Source organism: Esox lucius, chromosome 13, assembly GCF_011004845.1.
Source record: "Esox lucius isolate fEsoLuc1 chromosome 13, fEsoLuc1.pri, whole genome shotgun sequence".
NCBI classification, from domain to species: Eukaryota; Metazoa; Chordata; class Actinopteri; order Esociformes; family Esocidae; genus Esox; species Esox lucius.
The window spans coordinates 32305955-32315519 of record NC_047581.1 but is presented as its reverse complement, the minus strand read 5'-3'; positions in this window follow the sequence as shown (position 1 = coordinate 32315519).

Below are 9565 nucleotides of genomic sequence, written 5' to 3'. Positions count from 1 at the left end.
TTCTACCTCTACATTAATTGCACCCACCTGGTGTCCCTGGTCAAATTAGTCCCAGAAAAAGTGGGACAGGCTTCAAGGTCCTGACCTGAATACCCCTGCTCTAGACAAAGGGCAGGGCTATCACCAGGAATCCTGGGCACCCTGAAAATATATACACCTAAGCACCCTGACCCACCCTATTTATAGTTATAGTTATTTTAAAATTGTTATTATTTAATTGTTATTATTTGTATTATCTAGTAACCATAAAAAATATTTTTTTAAATAACATTATTTGGTAGAAATGTTATCTTCCAAAATGTCAAATACATAAAAAATTTGCATGTCTTCCACAGGTAGCGCATGGTAACAATTTTTTAGACGGGTGTGGACGATTAAAAGACACATTGTGATCTAATCTCATGCTGAAAGTGTAAACGGACAAGATAACGCCAGGATCAGGACATGATCTGGATGGATTGGTGCGTGTTAGGCAGGTGTAGACGGGGCATTAGAATCATGGAAAACTACGCACTGGATTAAAACACGGAAGCTCTGACAACTTAACGTCTCTGACATACAGCAAAAAAAAGAAAGAAAAAAAAAGAAATCCGGGATAATGTTGACAGCAAAACGTTGTCATACAATAAAAGCTGCTTATATGTCTCTGTGTTGATGGCGTCTGTATGGCGATATAGCTGAGCTCTATAGGATTAGACAAATATGTTTCTGATTATACTGTAGTGTTGAAGGCCAGGCCACCGCTCACTGCTCTCCACAGGTCAGCACAACCATTTGATTGGCTGGGAAGATTGTGGCTGGAGTCGTCACGGCGTTGGTGCTGAGCTGGATGACCAGACATAGGAACCATACATCACCCTGGCAACCACAGCTGAAATGCAGGAGGCCGCACCCCCTGGGACCTTAGCGTGTATGGGTGTGTGTGTGTGTGGGAGAAAGACAGAAAGGTGAATTTGTGTGTGTTTGTAGGTAGGAGAGACAGAATGAAACACAGGGCAGACCTGTGATGTTTGCTGTTAAATGCTTTTGAGCTAAAAATATATACAGTAGAGTATATTCATAGACAGCGCCCGCGCCTCAAATCTCACCTGCCTCTGTAATATGCACACACACACACACACACACACACACACCAGAGCGAGCTGTCTTGGAGGAGATAAGACACACTTTGAAGGTGAAAATGAGTTCTGGCGCCTGACTGCTCCTGTCTCTTAGGTCATGTGACTTAATCCTCCAGTCATACAAGCAGGAACAGATAAGACGCAGAGCAATCTGCTATTACGACACTCCCTCTGTGTGTGTATGTGTGTATGTATATACCTTATTTGTATTGTGAAAGCTCTCCGGTGGATGTGAGTGGTAATTGGTGGCAGATAAACAGTGGTTATGGAGCGGTGTGTGAATTCACTAATCGGAGAGGGATTTACAATGTGTAGTTTAAAGCGTAATTGCTCTCGAGTTCCCTGAGAGACTTGCCAGGGCCATTAGCTGCTGTTCTGACTCCGCTTTGGCTGTGTGTGTGTGCAACTGAGTATGAGAGTGTGTGTGTGTGTGTGTGTTTTCCTACCTTGGCTTCCTTCCAAGCTTTGAGAGCTAATTGGAATTAGAATAACATTCCTCAAAGGCCATTCATTTAGTGGGAGGCTGAGTGCAAATGACTGAGCGTGTGAGAAGTAGGAGAGCACTAACGATCGGGGCTAACACTGTTTTATTCAGATTTTAACGAGGGGTAATCACTCGGCTGTAGAGGGAGGAATAAAAGCGGGAGGGGGGGGGTGAGGAGGCAGTAATTATCTCTTCTTTCAGTAATGAGTCACGGCCGTGTTTCTGCTGCTCTGGGACGATTAGAGACACACAGTTACAGTTTTAATTTATTTCTGTTCTACTCACCATATAGATACTGCCACTGTACTTCAGATACTAGCGCTAAACTGAAAGGTACTACAGCAGAAAGACAGTACTATACCAAATATGTTCAACTAAAAGAAGTCTACTGCTACATAGTCTGCCTCCAGTGGATTTCTCCATTCTGCTTGTGAAACTGACATCACTGGGCAAAGCCGCGGACACTTGCTTATAAGGTTTAAAAAGTGCCTTAGTCCAGAACTCAGGCGATTGTATCTACTTCTTTTTCTTGATGTCTGCAAAATAATTCCCCAGGGTTCAATTTTGGGTCCTATTCTGTTTAGCATAGTACTCCATCTATCAATATGATATCTGTTCCACTGTCAGAAACTGAAATGTACATTGTTATGCAGAAGACACAGTAGTGTACCATAGCTGTGTGGCTGCTCCCTCTCTTGCACAAGCTTTCACACGCTTAGTCTGATTTCCAGTACATGCAACATTCCACTTGAGGATCTTAGATTACTACTAAAAGCAAAATAAAATGTAAAGTAAATGCTATTCCAATAGGTCTCAAAATGTAGGTTTGGATGAGTTCAAATTCACTACATTGGATGACTGTCATAGGTCTTTTAAAACAGTTGGCCGAGAAGCTGATGGTTTATTTCACAAACAGGGTCCAAATTCTCAGCATAGGCATGAAATTTGCGCAAGCCGCTTTTTTGTTGGTGTAGGATCAAAGTAATATACTTGATACGCATGCGTCGGCGTCTGTATTGAAATCTCTGGACTCACGGCCCGTGTACACTATAGGCTTTCAGGATTTTCGCGTGCCACGGCTGTACGCTTGTGGGCGTGTACTTTGTGGGCGTGTAAATCAGTTTTTCTTATCAGAAGGAAGTTACTAAGCGGTATTATTGATGTCAATCCGCTTTTTGAGAACAGGTAAATATAAGGGATAATTAGGTTAATAAAAATGAAAAAACAAATAAAATCATAATTTAAATAGTTCTATTGGATGATAAAGTAGCTACAGGATACTAGTACAGTACCTGTTTTATGTTTGTGTATTTGACAAGGTATTATATTAACTAGCTATTAATAGCCTACCAAATGAAATGTCTTCCCGCTCAGTAGAGGCCTAGCATTCTCAACAAATGATACAACTTCCCAACGGAAATATTTCCATACCAAACATGGATAACAGAAAGAGGCTTGTTGCATTTGCAATGGTGCTTCACCGCGCACCATTGCAAATGGTGCGCAGCACCGTTCCTTTTGGGTTCACCCTATTCTCCAGTCCTGAGCAACCTTATCTGAATTTCTATCGGCTTAATGCGGCGTAAAATTCGTCTAAAATGTGCATATTATACTGGGGAGCTCTATTTTCCTCCGCATCTCACGACAGCTTCCCCACACTGCTTTGCGCACACGGTCACATGACTCAATTGACAATTTCGGTAGGCGAATTTCGTCTTTAAAACGACCAGTGGATACGGGCCGTCAGTCTATCGTGCAGCTTTGCACTTTATTACTTGTTCTAACTTCCGTACACATCTTTTCCAAACTTCAGTTGTCTGGGACTTCTGCCATACTTGCCATTTCTGCAATATTCAATACTACTACCAATATTGCTGCTAATCTACAGGTCTTTTTTTAAACTGCTGCTATGTACCATGTTATGTATATGATCGCATTATCCTCTTGATATATTTAAAGCTGTGTGTACATTTTCTTCTTCGTTCTCGATAAGTAGTTGTAATGTGCTATGACACCATTCATAAGCTTATTGCACTCATGTATCTATTATTTCAATAACTCTCCATTGCTGCTAGGTCATACTTGTGTATATTACTGCCATACTTGCCATATCTAAATGTTCAATAATACTACCCAGACTGCTGCTCTATCAAAATACTACCCAGATTGCTGCTAGTTTACAATACACTTTTTTAATTGCTGCTAGTGTACAGTGTTATGTATATTGTGCTTTAGATTATTATTATTTTCTGTCTAGCTATAATTTTGCTTATATACTCTTCTTCTTAACTCTAACTACGTAGATTATCTGGTGCCATTTCACAATAATTTAATTGTACAGGATGATGCTGTGTTGTTTGGTGCATTTGACAAATATACCTTGAAACATCTGACTTCCAGAAGGGCCAGATATTGGTTGATTGTTCGAAAGAAGGCTGTCTTGCAGAAACTTTCTAGCTCACCTCAAAATCGCATTTGAGAAATTGCAGTTATCAGACTTGCACACAAGACTGGCTAGTACTACAGACACCAAAGGCTTCCTCTGAGTTTGGTAAAACAGTGTTGACTACCATGCCCTACACTAATAGAATGCCTTGCAAATTAACCTTAACTTAAAAGCCTTGGTGTTTATAACGGCGTTCAAATGTTTGATACGTGACCATTTTACTGTTAACTGTAAATGTGTGTGCGCTTTGCATGTGTTTCTGTGTGTGTGTTCTATACAATATAATACCTGTGAAATAGACCTTGGTCTCAGCTTGATTTCCCAGTATAAATTAAGGTTAAAATTATAAAATAAAAAAAGATACTATATTCTTGATACTGTGTACTCCATTTGGGCCCCCTTTCCCCTATTGGTCGGGGGCTCCCAAGTAGTCAAAGGCCCCCTAGCAGTTTGGGGCCCTAAGTGACCACTTATGTTGCTTATGCCTGGAGCCGGCCCTGACTGTGGCTATAAAAAGGATTGCCCTCTGCAAGCTATGCCACCACTGTACTCCACATCCTGCCAGCTATAGCCTACTCAGATTTGTAACAAGGTATCGATATGTGTCGTTGCAACGATTTGTGAGGCAATGATTCATTTGTATTCACGCAAATCCATTTATATTGTGAATCTTTTGTTAGAAATAGAGTTAAATGAGGATGGGACTCCAGAAACTGCTTCTACAGCAGTATTTCTCAACCGTGCTCCTGGATGCTGCCCTGGATGTTTTAGTTCTCTCCCTGCCCTAACACACCTGATGTAGCTCATAAAGAACTCGATAATGAACTGATCATTTGAATCAGGTGGGACAGAGCTGTGAGAGATCTAAAACATGCAGGGCAGGGGGGCGCCCAGGAACAGGGTTGAGAAACACTGGTCCACAGTGAATATACTGCCATTATACTCCAGATATTGCCACTGTACTAATACAAAATATGACACAATCGCTACGAACGTCTACAGTGAGAGAAAAATCCAATAACAAGAGGATTTTGTCATTAGGAAGACTGAGTGGTGGAGCTGGAGGTATGATTGAGTGTTTGGGCAGAGAGCAGTAACGATGCCGAGCAGATGCCCACCACTGGCCAGCGAAATGCCAATGGAGCTCGTAGAGCATTTAGTGAGGGCTGAGACGGCATCAATTCCCCAGTTGGATATGGAGAGCTGATGATTATGGAGCATTGGCTGTCGGCGGGGTGGCCCACAACTTAACACCCCCCCCTCAACAGCGATAGAGTCAGCAGAACGTTTTCCTCCTCGCTCGCCTCAGGGCTGCCTTCCCCGCCCACTCGCCTTGCCCGGGTTATCGCAGCGCTTCCACACATGAAGGGTTTCACTGAAACTTACTATGCGGAAAACGGAGGACAGTTGAGAGGCTACATCCGTGAGACATCCATATATGCAGAGATCTTTAGATGCGCACGCGCGCTTTCACTGATTAGTTGGTGGTGATTTAGTGCACTTGTTTTGGTTTTCAATAACATCATTAGACTTGGTTCTTTTTGCTGATTGGCCCTGGGAAACAAATGACTGGGTGTTTTGTAAAAACACTTTGTGACAACTGCTGTTCTAAAAAGGGCTTTATAAATACATTTGATTGATTGACTTTCCTTTATACAGGTGTTCAACTCCCAGTTGTCAGGAACCAAAAGCCCTTCCATGTATTTCATCTAGTCCAGAGCAAGCACACCTGATTAGACTTGCCAGCCACTGTAATCGCCCAGCCCTTGATTTGTGAATCAGATGTGCCTGTTCAGGGCTACAATAAAATGGTGAAAAAGCCTGAGGCTCCCCTGAGTAGAGAGCTGAATACCTTGCCTTTTCAGGATCACCTGAAGAATACATTACAGACAGAGTCCTGGGTAATTTTAAAGTACTTAATGAGCAAGGGATGAGGTGACATTCCGACCGAAGTTTGAGCTTAAACGGCACATTTATTTCAACAGAAGGACAAACGTTTGTTTTATCAGAATCAGAGGATTATGCAAATCAGGTCTGATCTGTGGCAGCGTAATCCCACTGCTGTGTGCAATCCCATAAAAAGAGTCTGTGAGATTACTTTGCGATTAGCGACGTTGCGCGCACATATTTAACCGATTAAAACCCTCGAAATCTGGGCCCCAGGGAGGGTCTGCTACGCGCAGGCTTCATAGCCGTTGGCGATTATTTCCCAAAGCATAATTAACCAAGGTTTTACATGATTTAGGCTACATGACTACGGAGAGCCGGACAACGCCAAAGCCAGTGCTAGGCACAACAAGGGGGGATTATTAGACAGCCTGAGAGTTACAGTAGGGTTTTGTGTCTTTTCCGACTCGATCAAACATTTCAACCTTTCATCTCTCGTCAAGTGTGTTTTATGTTGATGAAACATTGATTCTCAGGTCTGATCCTCATGGTCCTGTAATGTGTTAGTCTACTCTGGGGCTGTGTGTGTGTGTGTGTGTGTGTTTGTAGTCTGGGGAAATCAATATATAGGATTCTGTCTCTGCAACTCCATTGAAATCCAGGGACGGTTCACAGAGACTGGTGAGCTCTGGCGGGGTGCTAGCGTCAACAGCAGTTGCTTTACACATCGGACACTCGCAAAGAACAGTAACAGTGAGTGAGATGAGACGAAGTCCAAATGGATTTCTTGGCCTCCCTTGTAAAGCCTCAACAGGGGGGCAATTAGCATTTAGCGATTAGCCACTTATCTGAAATGAAGCTACACAATCCCTGCCCACTCCCACAATCCTGCACTGCTCCCAAAAGCTTCCTGACAGTGGACCAGTTAATAACCACATCGTTCTCACATCCAGCTGATTAGCCTACACTAATCATCTCAGCTGTAAAGAGAGGGGAAGGTGCTAAGGTGCTAAGTTATTCTCTCTGATGCGCCGCTTTTCTTTTAACGCGGAAATGTTCACAGAAGAGCAGAACCTCACATATGGTAGATGTTCACACGCTATATGGCATAATAATTAGCCTTATGAAACAGCAATGTAGATCGCATTTGCATGTGGCTCGTGAGATTCGTTCCAGAAAGAGGTGCATCAGTGGGGTCTACAGGTGCTTCATTAAGAGGAGTATGGGAATCCTCTGCCGTTTTTGACTAAATTAGCCTTTTGGGGATTGACTTACAGGTGCAGCACAATAATTTGACCACCCTATTGCAGAAATGTTTTCATATTAGTCCGTGCAGTAGTAGCCTACCTTCTTTGGGATTTGGAGAGCTCTGCATGCATTTTGTATTTTTCACGGAAACGCTGTATATTGTGAGATGTCACATCTATTATACACACACACACACACACACACACACACACACACACACACACACACACACACACACACACACACACACACACACACACACACACACACACACACACACACACACACACACACACACACACACACACACACACACACACACACACACACACACTTTTTCCACCTTTATCTCTATCCCATTGAATAACTCTCTGATGCTTTCCATATTCCATCTGAGGGATTATTACGGCTTACCCAGAATCCCCTGCTGCTGATTATCCAGCGTGTTGACAGGGCTGAGTTGTGCTATCTGTCGTGTGCAGCTCGGTTAGTTGTGGAGGCAGGGATAGAAGGGTGGGGGGGTGCACCGTGGTCTACCCACCAGGCAGGTGTTTCTGTCAGATACCTGCAGCTCAAACAGCCCAGTGTGGCTCTGCGCCTCAGGTGGGAGACGGAGCTAAGCTCATTAGTCTCTTAACACATCCACTGTCAGTGTTACTGGCTGGAAAAACACAGCAGCAAGACAGACGTACTGTACGCCTGGGAAAGACCAGGGGAGAACGGCCACTCACAGAACTGTTCTAGATCAGTGTAGTAGCAAGTAGAACAACAAACAGGTGTTTTGGGGCCCTGAAACTGGGCATTGCTGATTTAGATTTTCTATTCCACAAGGATAGAAAAACGTGTCAAACAAAACTCGGCACTGATACATTCATCACTATATTTTCAAGATCCCATGGGATCACCTTATACTTAGTCTCGCGAGGCCACACCTCCAAACTCGTCAGAGATTGGATCGACAATCCAGGCCTGGTTTAAGAGGCTGCCTTATATATTTAATGATGGGCCGATCCTACTCAACACCTCCAGCCGTCCTGCGATTTTAATCTGACCATAACCTCATGCCTAAAGTTAACCTTACATCTAACCAGTAATGTCTAAACCTGGAAGTAACCCCACTTTCAGCACTGCTTCCAATTGTATGTTTTTTCCTAAACCTATAACCCCAGAAATCACATTTTCCCTAGAGAAGGCCAGCCAAAAAGCCTTCTAGGGACTGAATTTTCAGTTATTTCTATTTTAAGAAGCCTATAACAAACATGATTCTCTGTCACTAAAACACACTTGTTTAATTATGGAAATGGTAGCATTAAAGTTTACTTGTACTAACCGTAAAACCTACCCTAACCTTAATAATTTTACATATATGCCTAAACCTAGCCCTAAAGCTTAACCCTAATTCTATCCCTTCCCCCAGTTTACTTTTACCCTAAACTCAAGCCAACAAATTGCCTTTTTCAAAATGGAGAAATTTTGCGCACACACACACACACACACACACACACACACACACACACACACACACACACACACACACACACACACACACACACACACACACACACACACACACACACACACACACACACACACACACACACACACACACACACACACACACACACACACACACACACACACACACACACCACCTTTGGTGTGCCGTCGGGATAAATGAGATTACGGATTTGAGAGAGGTTTAGAGAATAATCCTTCCGGATATCAGAGAGAGGGGAGCCTTGGCGCAGATCAAAAGGGAACGCTCTCAGAGTACAGATGGATGGAATTTAAGCTTGACATTTTCCATTTGCTCAGAGAATCAAGAGAATTGTCACCCTGCTCCGTGTAATTGTCAGATAATGACCAAATACTGCACTGCGCTAACTTAAGTCCAGTTGTGATGGTTGTGACTACTTATAAGCAGATTCGTTCCCCGTTTAACACGGAGTCCATTTCCACAGTTTGTTTTACGGCCTCACACTCCATCTGTCTCCAGACATGTCTACAATGGCTCAAAGTCAAGTGCACTAAGAAGCGCTCCACACTCCACCTCCGCGAAGGCAGGCAGACACACACACCACGGAGAGACAGACAGACACACGATAGACATCGCTGTGCATACGATAAATTAATTTAATGTACACACGTGCTCGTTTACAAGTCGTTCCATAGCCTATAGCGACTTGCAGATAGTGTTTTTGTTTCAAGAGCTAGCAGGGACCACCAGAACATAAACCATTACTAGTTATTTCATTTACTAAACGAGTGCACTATCAGTGAAGTCAGAGAAGGCGTGGACGGACACACGCGCGCACACGGTCTCATGGAGCTCAGGGAGAAGGCAGAGCAGCTCATTATTCAAGCCCACAGTTAAGCAGA